General features: G+C 30.9%; 1 protein-coding gene across 1 annotated transcript in view; it reads left to right on the plus strand.

The window, feature by feature from the left end:
* NOVA1 (NOVA alternative splicing regulator 1) overlaps positions 1-18,353 on the plus strand; it is a 149,578-nt gene that overhangs the window by 3,784 nt on the left and 127,441 nt on the right. The gene's annotated exons all lie outside the window — the stretch shown is intronic.

Genomic DNA, 18,353 nt, shown 5'->3' on the forward strand with positions numbered 1-18,353 from the left:
TTCAGTGCTGAGGGGACCGATACTGCTTATTTTTTTTTCCTGGTGGAAAAGGAAAGCTGATTTGCTTTCAATGATCTAATTCAGTAAGAGTTCTTTAATACAGCAAAGACATCTGGCATGAATGTAAGCAGAACATTTGGAGGATTTCATTTTCATAGCCAATCGCTTGGTGGTAGAAAATGGACCATTATGCTGGATAAGAAGGTTTTAGAATGGTTGAAACGATCATTTAGTTATGTAAATTAAATGTAATATATTTGGTAAACATTAAATTTATTAAACTAAAAAGTAATCTATTAGATATGATGTCCTTTGAAAGTTTGTTTCCTGTGAGGGTAGTTTTGTAGATGGCTTTCCTTGTCTCTCAAAGTTTCCTTATGCATTAAGAAAGTTTGCTAACATATTCACATTCGTATGTTTAAAAGGTATATTATGATGAAAAAAATCAATGTGGAATTGTGAAAACTCTTAGACCAAATAAAAGCACTCAAAAGAGCTTGATTGCAGAATTAATAACGTGCTAGTTCTAGGAAAAGAACTGCAATGGTAAATTAAATTCACTGTCAATAGATGAAAATGAAATAGCTTTTTTGCATTATACATGAGGTGCTATCAGATGTGCGGGCATGTTACAGAAAATTGGTGTTTATCAAGGATATTCCAAATAGTAAATTAAATGCCTTTTCATTTGAATATAGTTAATTTTCAGTGGGTTGGAAAGGGTGCACCAAGAATTAGATCTTTTGTTTTTAGGCCACTTAGTTGTGCATTTTTTTCTTACTGTGTTGAAATTGCTTATTTTATTTATAGTTCTGAGGCATGTTATTCTGTATAGAGCAAGAATATCCGTTGGAAAACGGGAATGCGTTGAATAAAATTTTGTGTGTAGTGACGTAACCTGATCAAATGTGAGTTGAAATGCCTGGATAAAAGAAGGCTTACACTCTCCCTGTAACAGGTGGAAACCAATCACACACTGTGGAATCAATTTTAAGGGTAAAATAAAGCCTTGTAATTTATAAGAAGCTTTAATAACTCGGAACACTTTGTATTTAAATACGATTTTAACTAGGTTATTACCTGTTTAGACAGATACATCTCTCTTCTCCTGATAGACTTTAATTTTAATAGTCTTTCTGTTCACACTTGACTACAAGCTTGTGGAATTGTCTAAGGTCCTGGTATTCTTCAACATAACAGCCTCTGAGCTACTTTCAACTTCTCTTACTCAGATATACTTAAGGATACCTACCTTGCTCATTTCAGATATCTAAATTATAAAACTGTGATTCATATCGCTGAATTATAAGGACTTTCTTGTAGCATTTTGCAATATTTCGGAAGCCCATTTTTGTGTGTTTCATGTGTATTTATGACTCTTCTATTAGAATGAATATGCCTGATGTTTATTTCATGAAGCATTTTTCTGTTTCTCATTTGGTAAGACAGTATATTTGGGGAAAAGTGTACTTTAGTTGTATAACCTAATGGATTTTCTCAAAACCTAAGTTTTGAAACAGAATGTAATTGTGTTTGGAAGATTTAGTTAAAATACTGGTGTATTTGAGAAAAACTTTCTTCGGGATATGAAATGCAGAATACAGACACACTTTGGGGATATTTTAATAAATTTCAACTCAAATGATATGTGTATTGTTTTTATTATAGTCAATATAATCTCCTCATATTTATCATATTTGTTTTCCTTTTTTTTTTTGCTCAAGTTATATCCTTAAAATGTCTTAAGCAACCTTGCCTTTCTGAGTAATTTTTTAATATTTATGGTTGAAATGATAAAATGGTTTTTGCACATTAATTGGTATGAATTTAGAATTCATAGAACTGTATATTGCATTGGGTATTTCGTCATGTCATATATTTAATTTGGGAAAATTGTATGATGAGGATTGTAAAGTGCGTTTTTCAATAATTGTAATCAGAAAAAGGATCTACAAGTAGATTTATTTTACTTTTTGCTCTGCTGTGTAATTCACTTATCTATTTTTTAGAATCTAAATTTTACCGAATACTAACTTATTACTGGTGGTGTATGAATATATCTTTTTTTCTTACTCGATTAAAGCAACCTAATTTGATTTATTTATATATCGTTTTTATAATTAGCTTACCTAAAGTTGTTGCCTTGTAGTAAAAAACAGCTTTCTCATTTTGGGGAATATATGCATTGGGGAATGTATGCATTTTCAGAGTGGTGATAGTCTTCTTTTATTCTTTTATTTGGCATCTGAAGATGTGTTTAGTTTTTCTTAATAAATAGATTGATTTTATCTGTTAAAATTATTTAAGGAATGATTCAGATAGGTAATCAGAAGAACTTATTGAATACATTATTGGTTGGGAATAGTAAAGGATATTTTCATGTATTCCTTAGATTTTAGAACACTTCATAGTGTACCTATTTTTATTGTGTTATATGACACTGGAGATATTCATTATATCAATCAAACAGGATTCACTATAATCTTGGCAAATATATGTGTGTATTTTACACTTTTCATATTTGTGGTTACAAAACTGGATCACATTTAATATAAAATATTTCCTTTTATGGTCTAAGTTAAAATTTGAATTTATTATTCCTAGATACATTATATCTTAATTTTATCGCTGTCCAACTTTGGTGATGCTTTTTTTAAAAATCACAAACCATTTATATGTTACATTTTTTAAAATCATAAAAAAGCAAAATATAAGTGAATTTTTCTTTTAGTGAAAGAAATACCCCAAACCGCCTTAATTTTGACATGGGGAAAATTCAATGGCCAATTTAACCTTTAGGATTGGGATTGTATAAGAATAATCATTTTTTTTGAAATCAGAGGAGTTAATGAAGTTTCAAATAGATCACTTCTTTTGTTTACATTGTTGAAGGAAGAGAACTATGTTGGTAATCCAATGTGAATACTTTTGTTATAGCTTCTAAAAGTTGCAGTCTCTACTCTTTTCTTTGGTCTTAGATGCAAAGCATCTTAGAAATTTGAGGGTAAATATTTTAAGGCAAAGTTAGTGGATAAATAGAACTGTAATAAGTAGGAAATAAAGTAGTATAATTTCCAATATTGTGTTTAATAGAATAGTTATCATTACACTCTGCTATACTTTTGATTTTAGTATGATGAGAGTTGCTGACACATAACGTGTTTTTCTTTAAATCTTAAAGTTGTAATATTCGTATTTATCATACTACCTATTGTTGTGGGTTACTTTATATTTTGTCCCTCCATATCCTCAGTTGAAGGAGGAACCATAATCTTTCGCTTAGACATCAATATATCTCTGAAAATTTGCTATATTTCTAATACTTTATTTCTCATTTTAAGCAATAGAAAATCTTAACATATGAAGGAGCGTTACTGGCATAGCACAATCTATATGAAAATTGTAGTTTCTGAAAGGTAGAATTTTTGTACTTAACTCATGGTAACCAAATGTTTTGTGGCATGGAATTTTTAGAAAGGTTGAATTAGCATTAAAAATCTTAGCTATTCATTTTATTTGATTCTTTTTTATTTCATTCTGATGTTATATCTTCTGTCATCGGTTTAGTAAGTTATGGAACATGGTTAATTTACAGTGTTGGTGTTTTCGTGAATTATATAGCACAATGTCATGTTGAAATTTGCTATTTGAAGCCTTCTGGATTTTGGAAAAATAGCTCATTTAAAATTTGTGACACTGTAAGGAAATACAATACATCTAACAATATTGCCTTGCAAATACCATCCACAAAGGATTTCAGGAATAGTTTAAAAATAGCGAGCACAATTGGTGAAATAGTTCAATATTTATGTATTGAAGATGTTTCGTATAATATACAAAAAGGAAAAATGATCTGTGTCTTGGGAACTCTAAGGTGTGTGTGCTATCACTAAAAACCCGAGCAACACACCACCAATCAAAAACTTGTCTATCTTATAGTTCTTTTCTTTTGCTCTGATTTAAGAGAATTAATTTTTTAAGCTCTTGAATGACACAAATAACATTTATTGGACACAAAATGCCACTTGTTAACTAAAATTCAGAACTTAATAAACAATTTTTTTTTACCATAGAGTTTAGTTTTAGTTGTTTCCAGTTTAGTGGAGCTATGTTTTAAAGCACAACTTTTATGAGCAAGTGCAGCTTTTCAAAACAGAACTGGGGGGACAAGGGTGGGAGATTTGTGCTTGATTGCCATCTCATTTCCATCTTTGGATACAGCTCTAGCACAAAGTTAAACAACATCTGCAGAAATCTGACTGACAAACATCTCTCTGGGACTCATCATTGCAGCCTGCAGCAGGTGCATTCAGCTTTGCAGCCTTTTCCAAAAAGAGGTTAGTTTGTTCTAACATTTATCAGTAGACCAGTGGGAGCAAGTGACTGGAGAGAAGAGGTGGGTTGTCACTTGTCCAGTGCTGGAATACTGCAGGTAATTGGACTGGACTGGTGGGCACCGCCGCAGCGTGTGTCTCACATGGCACTGCAGCTGCCATGGAGCTTAATTAACCTGACCCTCAGAGACTGAAGTGTCAGGGTGTAAAACGCAACACGCGAGGAATGAAGCAGTACTTTTCAGTACTTCTGACGCTTGGGTTGGTGAAATTTCTATTTTCTTCATCTTACTCTTTAAAGATAATGGCATCAGCTTTTCCATTTTTTTAATATGGAAATATTTGAAACTAAAGTGATTTCTATGAATCCGATAGACTTCACATAAAAAGTAGATGGGGGCTTTAGTATAGAAATAAAAAGAAAATAACGTGAAGTCAGAAGTATTGAAATTTCCCTATTCCACAAGTAAATTTTCAAATCCTGAGTGAGCAGAAATAAGTGAAAGTACATTGTAGTTCGTTCTTTTTTTTTTTTTTTATCTTAGATTAACATCTGTTTGTTTATTTTTAAGGATAAATAACCCCTGTAAAATTAAGCTGTATCTTTTTAGCATATTAGGGGCTTTCGTGAGCAAACTTTGCTGAGTGTTTTGAAGTGTTCCAACAAACAAGACAGGTATAGCATTAAAAATATTTTTAGAATGTTTCAACCTGATATAGGAGTGCTGTTGAAATGGGTCTTTACCCCAGTTTATCACAAGTAAATTAAAATTGATTCATTAAATAAAAACTAAAAAAATCAGTCTGTCATTTATTTCTATTGTTTTAAGTTTCTTAATCTGTTTGAAATACTGACTTAAAATGTACTTCCATGGCATATATAGAAGTTTCTTGTGTGTTCTAATATTATTCCTAATCAATGTAGGTGCTTCATCACAGCCCTGTTTATTAATTGGCCCTTGAATGAAAAACAATTCCTAAGGTAAAAATGTCTTTAAATTGAAACTAGCAAGGGGCTATACTGTTTTAAAATAATTCAGAATTTAAAAATATCATTTGGAGTCTTTGTGAAGCATTTTTGTAGTTTGGACTTTTCTGTTAGTTTTCCTAATTTGAATTTTTTGTATCCATTGAATATAATTTGTCAGTTACCCAAGAGTAAGTTTTGGAGTTTGCACAGATTTTTTGTAACCTCTATACTTATTTTGAAAGAATTTTTACCAGTATTGCCAATAAACTATTTGATTCTGAAGTTACTGTTTGTAAGAACAGTCTTTTAAATTTTATTTTAATTAAATTATGAATAGGTTGGTAACTTTTTGGTAAATAGTAATATAAATAGTAAATATGGGAAATAAGATTAAAATAATCATCTCTAGAAGTCAAGAGAATAATTCCCGCACTTTTAAAAATATTTCATTTTTCAATTAAGATTTTTCATTTTTGACATTGTGAACTATTGTTTTCTTATCAATTCTCATCAGTATAAAAATGATTCTTTAAAATTTCGCATATATACTTCATCATTTTAAAATTTTTAATAAAGATATTGAATAAGAATAAACATTTTAAGACTATAAAGTTAAAAAAAAGGAATATTTGTACACTGACAAACTTTTTGAGATATTTTCAGTATTTGCTAAGTTTCAAGCCATCATATGGATATCCTTTTCCATAACAAAACTTGATCATGAAAACACGCAGTATCTGCACTCCATCATTGATCTTTTGCTGCTTCCTGCAGGGCCTGTCATAGCATCGTTGACAGGACCAGATGAAAAGTGAAATCAGTATCTTGAGTTTTTTAACAACAAAATGATTCAGGTAAGATTATTTGGTGTGGAAAATAAAACATTTTTTACCATACTTACACTAATTTTATTTAATAGTTGATATTTAAAATTAATATTTTTCTTTCTTATTTAAAGACCTGTTTTATGTTTTACTGATGTTCAGTATATTTGTAATTTCCAGTGAATTTTATTCTGAACTCAGTAATTTTTAAATTTTAGATTGTAGTATTTTTTACTTTCCTTATGAAATTGAACATACCTTTTGAAGTTTTGATGAATAACTTTTCTTTCTGTTTCAAAGATTTTTGAGAACAATTGTACACTGAAAGCCCCATAATTGTTTTGCAGAATAAATTTTCACAGAATGAACTTAATAATTAAATAAGACTTCAAATCCTGCATTCTCTCTAGGATATAAAGAATGCTGACTCTCAGTTGATTCAATTTTTAAAAATCATTCTTAAAGAAGAAAGTTGTCTTCATTTAAATTGTCAATAATTTGCTGCTCTAGGAATTGGATTGGGCAGTGACTATTTTTAGACCTAGTAATTTGGTGGCAGGGCAAACTAGAAGGAATGGGGTAGTGCATTTCATTAACAGAATAGTAGGGAATGTGGTATGTCTTTTTGTTTTTGTTTTATGTTACTAAATATTTTAGAAGAACTGTAGTTTCAATTTTGGTTATATTCATTCTTGAAATACTTATTTTTAAAGGAGTTAGTGTTGGAAGCAAGTGAGCTCTTACTTGGAGACTGTTCATTCACACACTTAGTCTTAATTATTCTTTGTATAACCTATGTGTTTTTATTTTTCTAAGACTAAGATAGTTTTTTACAAAAGTCATGAAAGTAGTTTCTTTTAAAAAGCCCAGTTTCATTCTGTAGTGTGAAAGCTGTCTGGAAGCTTTTCTCTTGTTAATTATTATGTGTATTTATCAGATGCTTCTATGAGCCCTTGTGTAGGCAGCTCTTTGGTCATCATGACTTAGAATTATTACAAAGCCTCTTTTCTTTGTAAAGGGATATAGACATGTTTTACTTTACCTATAAAAAATTGTGCTTTAATTGTTATTGTCTCCTTAAGCTTTGTTTTAAATTTTTTATATTGTATGAGACCTCTGTAGAAGACTTACTGAGGACACTTAGGGGTTATGAAGAGGCTTTCCATTTAAAGAGATTGGAAAAATCGTGGAATTGTGGAACTAGATGAAAGGAATGGAGCTTAGCTATGATGTCTTCCACAATCTTCATTTAACAGTTGAGAAAACCAAGATACCAAGAGATTAAGTGATGTATGCCAATAATTGTCATCTAACTTTTAGATATGTTTTCTGAGTTTGTGGTATAATTATAGTAGGTACTTCATTCTCTTCCTGTTTTGCTCTACTCTTTTTTTCCCCCCTCCCTTTTTGGATATGACTCTCTGAGGAAATAAGTCTTCACTTTTTCTCTTTCCTAGTTGTAAAATGAATATGCCCCTTTTTTTTCAAAGTAAGTTGAAATCATAGTAGTTATTTTATGATAATTTTTTTGTTGTTGATTTGCTACATTGAAGGGCCAAAGACAGGTGCTCTTTATCATTACCATGCATTAAAAAAAAAAAGATACGATAGATTATATTGCCTGGAATATAGCCTGGTCATTTTCTGTTTTTCCATAATTGTACTGTTTGAAACTGGCAGTATTTTCAGGGTGATTTTATTTCTGCAGCTTTGTTACTTTTCTTCATTCGCAAAGTTGGTTTTTTGGAGGGGTGCTTGTTTCCATTGTTTCTTAGCTCAACTTTTTTATTTCTTTATTTTTGGTTAAATAGAGTATTGACCTTGATTAAAAAAATGTGTACTTTCTAAGTCAAATTCTGTTCTCAAGGATATATGTAATTTCTGTATTTTTATGACTTTTATAAAAACTTCCTTAAGTATTGCGTATTTGGCTGGGTATTCATAACAGTTGGTTTTAAAAGGACAAAATATTATGATTAAAAAATAAGCATGAGGCTAATTATAAGGCAATCTAAGTAAAAATGAAGATATATTCTACAATAATTATTAATTTAAAAACATCACTATTTTCTCTTTTTTGTCTATTCATTTCATTAAATCGGTCCACTTCTCAGTTAATTAGAATTCTGATATTGTTTGCCTTGCGTTATAGGCTTAAGGACTACTTTCTAACATAATTGTAAAAGTACTTAATGTGATTTTGAAGATGTTTTTCCTTCACAGCTTTAAATTAAAACAAAAAATCTTTTGTAATAGCCTTTACTTACATCAGTTGAATAATTGAATTAAGCTCCATTGGTGTGAAGGAATTCATGTCATCCCTCATGCCTGCTGCTATATGTTCAGCATACGCTGTATGTTTTAGTGCTTTAAACATAGGTGGCACTTGAAATTTAAATGAATGTATGTAGGAATGAATGAATAACCAATTCGAGGCTTTCACTGTGAAGTTGGTCATGTAATATCAATACAATGGATGTAGAAGTAATTCATCTTTAGTTTTTCATTAGATTTGTAGTTGACTTTGATGAAGGATAAGTGTGTGTATAAAATCTGTAATTCAGATAAGTGAACTAATAAGTTGAAAAATTCAAACAAGAAATGGTTGTAAAAGTGTTAGAACAAGTCTGGGCCAGGTATTAAGGATGAAGAGTGGAATTTTCCTTTCTATTTAGCTTGTCTTTTGTGAAGAAAGATGAAAGCCAGGATTGTGGAGAGTACTTCAAAGTCATCTCCAAAATGAAGATCACTTTTAAAATATTCTGACTTAAGTGACATGAGCTTCGTTAATATTTATTTATTACTAAAGTAATTACAACTACCTACATTACAAGATTTTATAGTTGTATCACATTATAGTTTACTTACTGCCTCATGGCTGCTTGTGCAGTAAGGAACAGTCTACTCATGACTTTTTTTGAGATACATTGAAAATCAAGGATTACTAACTACAAAATTAAAGTTACATTATTAAAAATATGATTGGTAAATGTTTTATTTTTAATGTGTTTTAATATCTTCTTCTCTGCCTATAATGGAGAAGTTAGCATGTATAAATTCATTATGACTTTTAGAAGATGAACTATTTAATTTTCTTACTTGGAGAAAAGTATACCAGCTATGTAGTAGAGTGGAATTTATTTACTTAGGGTTTGACTAACTTGAATATCAAGGTGTTAGTATGTGTTACTTTATTTGAAATTAAAATCTTAGGAAAGTTATTGATTTTGGGCTACTTAATAATACTTTTTAAACAGTTAAAATTTAGAGAAATGCATGAAATGCTAGTGTTTTTCTTGTATTAATATTGTTTGATTTTTGATACAATAAACCAATGAAACATCTAAGCTGTAATAGATAAATCTATTTGTCTCACGCTTAGTCCCCTACATTTTGATAAATTCTATTTATTTTTTGAAAAGCTAGTGGAGAAGAGTGGGTTAAAATAACTCTACCCTAGTGTTTCTTTACCTCACTGCTTTCCCTGTCCTTCGCTGCCACCATGGCCAGATTTTAACATTTCCATAGATGTTTATGTGCCCTCTTTGGGGTTAGAACCAGGTATACAATGCTCTGAAGATCTTACTCTCAAGCAAGGGAACAATAAGAAACAACAAAGATGAATACCTGGTTATAATAAAGATTGGTAATTTTATAATGATTGAATTATGTCTAGAAGTTGAAACTACCTCTGGCAGTGGCGGGATCTTGAGAGGATAGGGTAGACTTCAAAGAAGACTTCCAAGAGGAGCTGACAAGAGTTTTGAGGGTTGAATTTTAATTTGCTTGATGGACAAGAGTGGAAGATCATTTGAAACAGAGAGACAAAATATAGCCATGGAGATAGGAAAAATTCCTGATATATTCAGGGTTACGAAAGTAGTTTGGTATTACTGGAATAAAAGTGGATATTGCTGTGGGAGGAGAGTGGGGATAGGGATATGTTATAGACATTTGCACAGATAAGAGAAAATGTATTACATATGAAAAGAAAAAAGTTTGATTGAAAAATATTCATATTGGAGACACTCATTAGCAAGAATTATTTTAAAGAAAAAGTATATCTGTTGTGTCTATAAAATGAATGACAGTGGTACTGTAGTTAAATATTTGTATCTATTGGTATAAATATAAATAGTGATACTTGTATGTTGGAGGAAGGACTGCCCTAGTTATCTAAAAGCAGAGTTGAGTAGTAGATTGAGGAGTGTGACTTTCTGCCTAGGCAATATTAGTAGAATTAAAGAGAAGACCAACTTGTTTAGAAAGGAAAAGACTAAGGGAAAGGTGAGGCAACTGTATCCCTCTAGTGATACAGAAAAGAAATGTTGAGAAATATGAGAGCTATCTTAAGCAGTTATGTGTCAAGTGTAGAAGAAAAAGAGTGTGGGTACCGACAGAATGACAGATGTCGGTGAGGGATGTTCTGTATTCAGCAAAGCTCCGGAGAGGGAGATCTGTGCGTGGCCTTTGTTCACTTTGACATACCCTTTTGTCTATCCAGGTGCATTTCAAGTTAGCGACTTGAGTGGTTTCTTTTACTAGTTTGCTTTTGAATCATAACTGTTTAGAATCATACATTTGATAAAATTTTTCTCATTTCTTAAATTATATGGATAGGTAGGCCATTCTAGTTCTCTTGGCATGCGAACATTCATTTTTAATTTGATGAAAATTAGTGATCTGTACAACGTACACATGTTTTTATGTGTGAATTTGATGCCGTTCAAACACTAAAGTTTTGGTATATGATAGAGACATTGGTATGCATTACGTCAATGAAAATGAAAATTGAAACTTATTCTTTGTTAGTGGTTCTCTGTTATGTAATTATTTTGTTGGGAATTTTGGTTGGTTCTTGAGATTCAGCAGGATTCTCCATCATTGATAAATATTTATTTCATATAAGAATCAGTCTTAATTGATACTGTCAAATTCAAATGAATTTAAAAAATGACTGTGAAAAATATGGCACTGTTTTTCCATTTAGAAAATGAGATTAAAAATCTATCTAGCATTTTATACTGATTTGTGAAATTATTGGCTAGTTGTGTAGAGAAACATTAAAAAATTGAACAGCTGAAGTGACATTAAGCACCAGATGGGGATTTGAAATAAAAATATTCACTGTGTAATCTTTATTTAAGTGCTATTCATAATTCAATAATACCAGTTGTATAACTCAAGGTTGAAATCAATGTAAAAAGGAAGCATAAGCAAAGTTTCATTGTCTCCAAATTGATACGTATGTCCTGGTATGATATCATGACTTGTTCTTAAAGGATAAATCATATAGGTATGACGACTGCATACAATTTTTGCAGAGACAATGCAATTCTCTTTGAGAAAATTTTTGGGTTTATGACTTGTTTCAAAATAACGTCTATTTAAGTTTAACATCTTTTATGAATTCTGCCTTTAAAATGATATTCTGTTTTGTGTTTACACATATCTTCTCAACTGAAAATTTCTAGCCATGTTTTCTTTACAGTAGTATTTTAAATTTCTTCTTCTGAAGTTGTGTACCTTTTCTGTTTAGGGAAAGGTATGTTCCTCTCAAAGCTTTATCACATATTTAATTACACTGGTGTATTTGACATGTTGTTTAGAAAGTAGAATGACTCCGGATATGAAAACACAAACTGTGATGATAAACTACATATGCTGTATGTGGCAGTTTAGGCTGGCATATATCTCAAATGGCATGTTTAATGTACTATATTACTAAGATTAGTAATTTTACAGTGGAAGGCTGCTACTTTTATTATATGGTTTCCTGTTGGTGGGCTTACAATACTGGCAGACCCTTTGCTTTGTAAATCCCTGTTTCCAGCCCTTGTAAAAATCTTTTTGCTGTTGAAATTATCTACGAGTTCTGTCTTAGTAACTAACTTATTCCATGAAGTTTGTGAAAACTAATGAGAATTTTACAAATAGTATATAGTTTGACAGATGGTTATAAATGTGAATAGTCATCATATTTATTGTATTTTTGTTAAGGAATAATAACGCTAATATAGTCGGTATGGCCAAAAGTGGTTTAGTAAATTAATAATTAAGAATGAAAACAGTATTTTTATTTTTAGAAAATGTACAAATGTTGATAGGAAAAGCGTTGAGGTTCTATAGAGTCTTGGCAGTAAAATCGTATATTAAATGGCAGCAAAGCCGTTTAAAGCAAACTGCAATAAATATTGCCCCTTTATGTCAAAATACTCAACTTTGAAATCATATTCTAGCTTTCTTGGATGTAATTTTTTTTCCTTTTGATTTTTTAAAGCATTGCTTTTCTCAAAGATTTTTCTGAAGGCCCTTCAAGTAATTCAGCAGATTGCATTTAAAATAAGTAGAAACTGCAATGTGACAGGGTTAATTTCGGTAACTTAAAGGGATAAATAATATAGGTAAGGATTATGTACATTTTTTGACTACTTAAAATATGCAGAACAAATGTAATTATGTTTGAGGAAAATTTGGGGAACATTTTGGATTTGGGAAATGTTTCAAGTAACAGTTATCTAAATCCAGTATCTTTTAAAGAGCCAGGCTCTAAATTTCTGTGTGTGCTTATTTAAACTGTCTCTAGCTACTGTTAATGGGAAGAGTGATGGTCTTGTTTTTAAAAGTCTAAAACCATATAACTAAAACTTACTTAATAAAAGTGAGTAAGTAGTACTTAAAAGTAGTTTATTAATCACAGCTTAATTAGATCTTATATTTCTATCAATTATTTTAGTTCTTAATTTATCAGTGTAGGCAGGAATTTTTATCTGTGTTTTACTACTGGGGAAAATAAGACAGTGAAAGTCAAAAAGGTCTGTGATATAGCAAGTTATTGATGGACTTGTTTGTTTATTGTTATTCTGTCACTTTGCATCAGACTAATAAATTTGAGTTTGGAAATACAGTGTTCAAAATTTAGGTAATATTCACCAAACTACCACGTTGGTCCATCCACTGGGAAATAATTAGATATTTTTAATGGGTTGCTAATTTTTTCCCTATTCATGTGGAAGTCCTACAAATCTGAGTTTTGTCGTTGAAAGCAAAACTGTAGTCGTTAAGCAAAATGGAGACATAAAAACAAGTTTTCTGTCCTGACCAGGCCTCTGTAAACATAGAACCTTGATATCTTCTATGTATTTTCTCATCTTTATACTGATATTAGACCTTTAAGATAGTTTGAAATTTCACATTATCTGTGAGATTATTTACGTGAAATCATTCAGTTATTTTTCATTTAGCACTGTAAGATTTTGTCTTTTTCTTTTTAAATCATATATAACCACTACCCTAGAGATTTGTTAAATTATAAACGAGGTTAGAAAGGTCTAGTCGAATCACTATGACAGTACTTACTGTAATAAAAATTTTTATGAGGAAAATGTGCTTTGGATTTTACACAGTGAAGTTTGTTAAGAAATTATCAAATCAGTTCAATACTTTTGAATGCCTTCTGGGGCTGTGAGATGGAATACAAAACTCCTCGAGAACACGTGGTATCAGATGGAGTGGAGTTTGAATCCGAGCTCTGCCACTTACAGGCTGTCTGATTTTGGTCGAATCGTTTAATCTTCTTGGACCTCTAACTTTCTCATCTGTGTAATGCGGATATTAGTACCTCTCACATAGTTATAAGTTGTTGGTCTAGGTACCACCAGAGGAAAAATGTAAAAGCATGCCACATAATACCATTTGTACAATAAGCATTTTATGACTCTTTTTTCATTTCCTTCTCCTTTTCATGTTTGTTACTTTTAATAATACTAAATTTACAGCAGAGATTTTAATATAAAATACATTACATTAATGTGGCCCTAAAAAGGAAAACATTGCTGTAAGGATTTTTTTCTGAATTATTTTTTTTCTCATAATAACAGATTGTTATAAAAATGCAGACAATACAGAGAAAGTTAAAGCTAACCTCTCCTCATCCCATCTCTTCTAAGGTAATTAATATAAATAATTTGGTATATAGTCTTTTAGACTTTCTAAATGCCTTTTTATATAGGTTCCTATTTTTAGTTAGATAATTGCAAGTGATACTCATTGTTATATATAGGAATGGGTTTTCAGCAAATCACCCCTCTTCGTTAATGGATTTATAGAGCTTCTAAATACTCTTAAGGTGTCCTTCCAGTCTCAGCTATGTGGATATTGTTGCTTGAATAGCCTAAAAGTGTGTTTTATGATAGCCCTGATGATATGCAGAGCTTTGTTTGTTTTTTACCCATATAGTTGAGATGAAAACCAAGAACATGACTTTATAATATTGGAGCATATTATAATCTCGTATGAAGTATATGGATTTATTTGTATTAAGACCCTTGAAAATTAATGTATTCATTAGTTCCTCCTTTCTTGATTCTTGTATCTGCAAACATAAAACATTAAAAGTATAGATCAGAGCTTTAATAAGAATAAATCAGGCGGCATGTAGAATATTTAATACTTGCTTTCATGATCTTTTTCAAGATAACTAAGACTTCTGAAAATTCTTTCCCTAGTCAAAAAGAAAGTCATAGTGTATTAAATGATGAAACTAGATGTTTAATAATATAGGTCATAATTAACAAGGCTTGTTTTTCACCTTTAAAAAAATTTTTTAGTTGCTTCTGTGAAGGCCTTAAACATTTTAATTCATGTTCCTGCAATTTCCAAGAAAGATCCAAGAAAATTTAGTGTTATAGTTTTACTAAGAGTATCTTTTAGGGATCATAGTTTATTATTTTCCATTTCTTAACACCTATTAATATTTTCCAAGAGTCATCACAAAAATTCTTAATTGTCATTATGGCAAAATTATTTTTTAATGATCTGTATTTTGTTATAATCAGTATATAAATTTATTGCTGTATTCAAATACCTTACATATTAAAGTGAATATTATTGACATATAAAATATTTGAGATTCCTCTAATACTGTAGCAAGAACAACTGTATATATGATTTTGTTTTGTGTGAATGTACCCTTCAGGGCAATAAATGTAATTGAGATCATACTGATTCTGGGGTTGCTTTGTGGAAAATATGTGATCTTAGTAAATATCTGTCATAGTGTAGAGTAAATTCAGTTTTGCGTTTAGAATGTTATACCTTTGAATATATAAGGATACTAGATGCTATAGAAAAAAATAAAGTGAGAAACTTTGCTAAAGGTCATTTAATTCCAGAATGATTAAATATTGTGGACCTGCCTAATCTTTAGAGCAATGGATTTATTCTTAGATACTTAGAACCTATAGAGAGGATGAGAGTGTTTGAAGTCTGATTGAATGAGAGTAATATTGAAAGTTGACTGTTTATAGAAGAAGAATCTATATTAGTCTAGGGTAGAGATGACTAAAGGTAATCTTTGTTTATATTAGGGTATGGTTTTGGGAAGTAGAGAACTTTGAGATAGGTTGTGAACGATGAGAATAGCCCCAATTTCCTTCTTACTTGTAACATTTCACTTTGGAACTAAGGCAGCAGGCTACACAATGTTATGATGAATTTAAGTTTCAATTCCAAAACCTCCTCTGTCATCCTGATTGATGATCTTATGTGCTATTTCACTGAGAATATAAAAGTAATTAAAAGAAATGTCATAAGCCCCCGCCACTAGATCTAGTCACCTAACAACGTCAGTACCTAGATAGTCTATATTTTCTCTTATTATTCTACTAAACGGTCCCTGCCCCTAGCAAAGGCAAATCTTCTACTTTTATTCTAGATTTCATTCCCTCTAACTACTCTGACATCTTTTAGCAATTCTTTCTTCTCTTTCTAACACTATCAATTTCCCCCGCTCTATTTTCTTTCAACCTGCAAGCAGTTATTTCTCCAATGGTAAAAAAAAAAAAAAAAAGCATTTTCTCTTTATCCCACTTGCTGTTCCAATTACCATGCCATTAATGGTAACATGCTTTAAAGAAGTTGTCCATACTTGTGCTATCTCCAGTTCTTCACCTCCCGTTTTTCTTTTAAAGCCGTTCCCATTAGGATTTTGACCTCATTCTTCCACGAAACTGTTCTTGTTAGGGTCACTGGTGACTTGAATGATGGTAATTCAGTAGTCAATTCTCGGTCTTCATCTTTATATACCAATCCACAGCATATGACACAGTGATCACTGCCACCTCTTTGAAACATTTCATTTTGCCACCAGCACACCTCTGCTGCACTGATTGCAGCTTCAAGTTTCCTTTCCTGGTTTCTTATTTCCCTGAGCTCAGTCCTTGGACCACTCTCTTCTTTTTTCTATGCATACTTACTCCCTTGGTGATCCTATCCAGTGCCATGGCTTTAAATAACCATCTGTTCTTTGATGACTATCAAAAGTTTATATCCATTCTGGACTTTTCACTTGAATCCAGACTAATGATGCCGCTGCCTGCTTGATATCACTTGTATGTCTAATAAGTATGTTTGAATTAAATATGATTTTAAATATTCCAATCTCTCTCTCTCAAATTCTTAAATCTACTTCTCCCACAATTTTCTCTGCCTTAATTGCAGCTTCATCCTTCCAGTTTCTAAGGCCAAAAATCTTGGAGTCATCCTTACCTTCTCTCTTTCTGTCAAACTAACTATTCCGTCATGATTCTGGTTATGTTCAAGATATTTGCCTTAAATGAAAGCCAAAAGCAAATGCTAAAAACAAAAATAAATGTTGAAAAAATGCATTCTGCTCTGCTTAGCCAAGTAAAGAATTAACTAGAGATGTGGTTGGCTGTGAATTCAGTGTTAAAAACTCTTTCTGGAAAGTGGGAGAAAGTAGCCTGTTCTAGTTATTGAGTTCACTAGACTGAGCCACCAAATTATTTATAATTTCCAAAGATGAAGTAATGGGAAAGCTAGAGGCATGTTTAATTTTATGTTATAGGGAAGTCTGTAGGAAAAGTCTGTATTCTAAGGAATATCAGTATCAGCACATTCATTATAGTAGCATAATTATTTTTATACCTGTGAGAATTGATTTTTAAAGAATAAATATGAAGCGGTAGGATTAAGAAAATTCTAAATAATACAGATTCATTGGATTGTATCAAAATGAAATCCACTGATCCTTGAGTACACAATTAGCTTAAAATGTAAACCATGTTAGGTGGTATATATACACATTGTGAATGATAAATAAGTATATACTGAACCAGAATATTGTGGTAAATTGGAATTGGAATATGTGCTAAATCAAAACTTCATCTTTTTTGAGAATTAACACCTTAAGAAATTACACACCTAAGAAAAAAATGAATTATCCAAGTAGTAATTGTTTTCTTATAAAATATTTTGAGATGCTTTTATGTTTATCAACTGTGAATTTCCTCATTTTATTGTTCATGAAAAATTCTAGTTAGTGGACTGCTTTTCTCTCTTTAATTTAAATCAATTATATTTTACTTTACTATTTTATGTTTTCTCCTTCTGCACTCAGTTATTAAAGGAAATTGTATTATTTCACATACAAGCAGAAAAAATTGAGTTTTTATAGAGCCAATGTAATATTTTTAATTAAGTAAATTACTTAGCCACTTTGACTTGTTTTCTAATCATACATTTTATTGGTATGTCTTACTGTCAAAAGATATTTGCTCTGGAAATAATCTGCAAGAATAAGACAAAATAAATCTGTACACCTGTCAATATATAAATGATACAGAAGAGGAAGTTTGTTTAGTCCCTGTTGTAAAAAAGGCAAACTGTGGTGGTTGTGGTTTCCTGGATTATAGGGGCAAGAACATATGTGAGTGCATTTGGTTTCATTTTTAAGTTTAACATTGAAATTCAATTTTGTGGCTCAAAATTATGGATTAAAATTTGTGATGTAAAACATTTCATCTTGGCATGTTTATTAATTACATGTTTCTTTCTTAAATCATCCTTTAGTGTCAGTACACATTTGTGTGGTTCGCACTTCATACTTATACATTATTTGCACTTCATTCTTATATATTATTTTGGAAATATCTATATTACACTATTTCACATAGCTGATAGGGACAGATTTTATACAGGTTTACTTGACTCCAAAGCCCGTGGTCTTTTTACCATATCCTATTATAAAGTAGAAAAATTTCTTTGAAAGAAGGTAATTTTCCCATATTTGACTTGTTTTTAATGTTTCTTGTGTTGAAGTTTTAATGTTATTACGTGGTTAATTTCAGTATGCTGAAATCATGCTTTTAATTTTCATCTTTATAAAATAGCTTTAAGATTTGTGTACATAAGCAATTAAAACAT

This window comes from Ceratotherium simum, chromosome 3 (genome assembly GCF_057802395.1).
Source record: "Ceratotherium simum simum isolate JZ-2026a chromosome 3, ASM5780239v1, whole genome shotgun sequence".
Taxonomy (NCBI): Eukaryota; Metazoa; Chordata; class Mammalia; order Perissodactyla; family Rhinocerotidae; genus Ceratotherium; species Ceratotherium simum.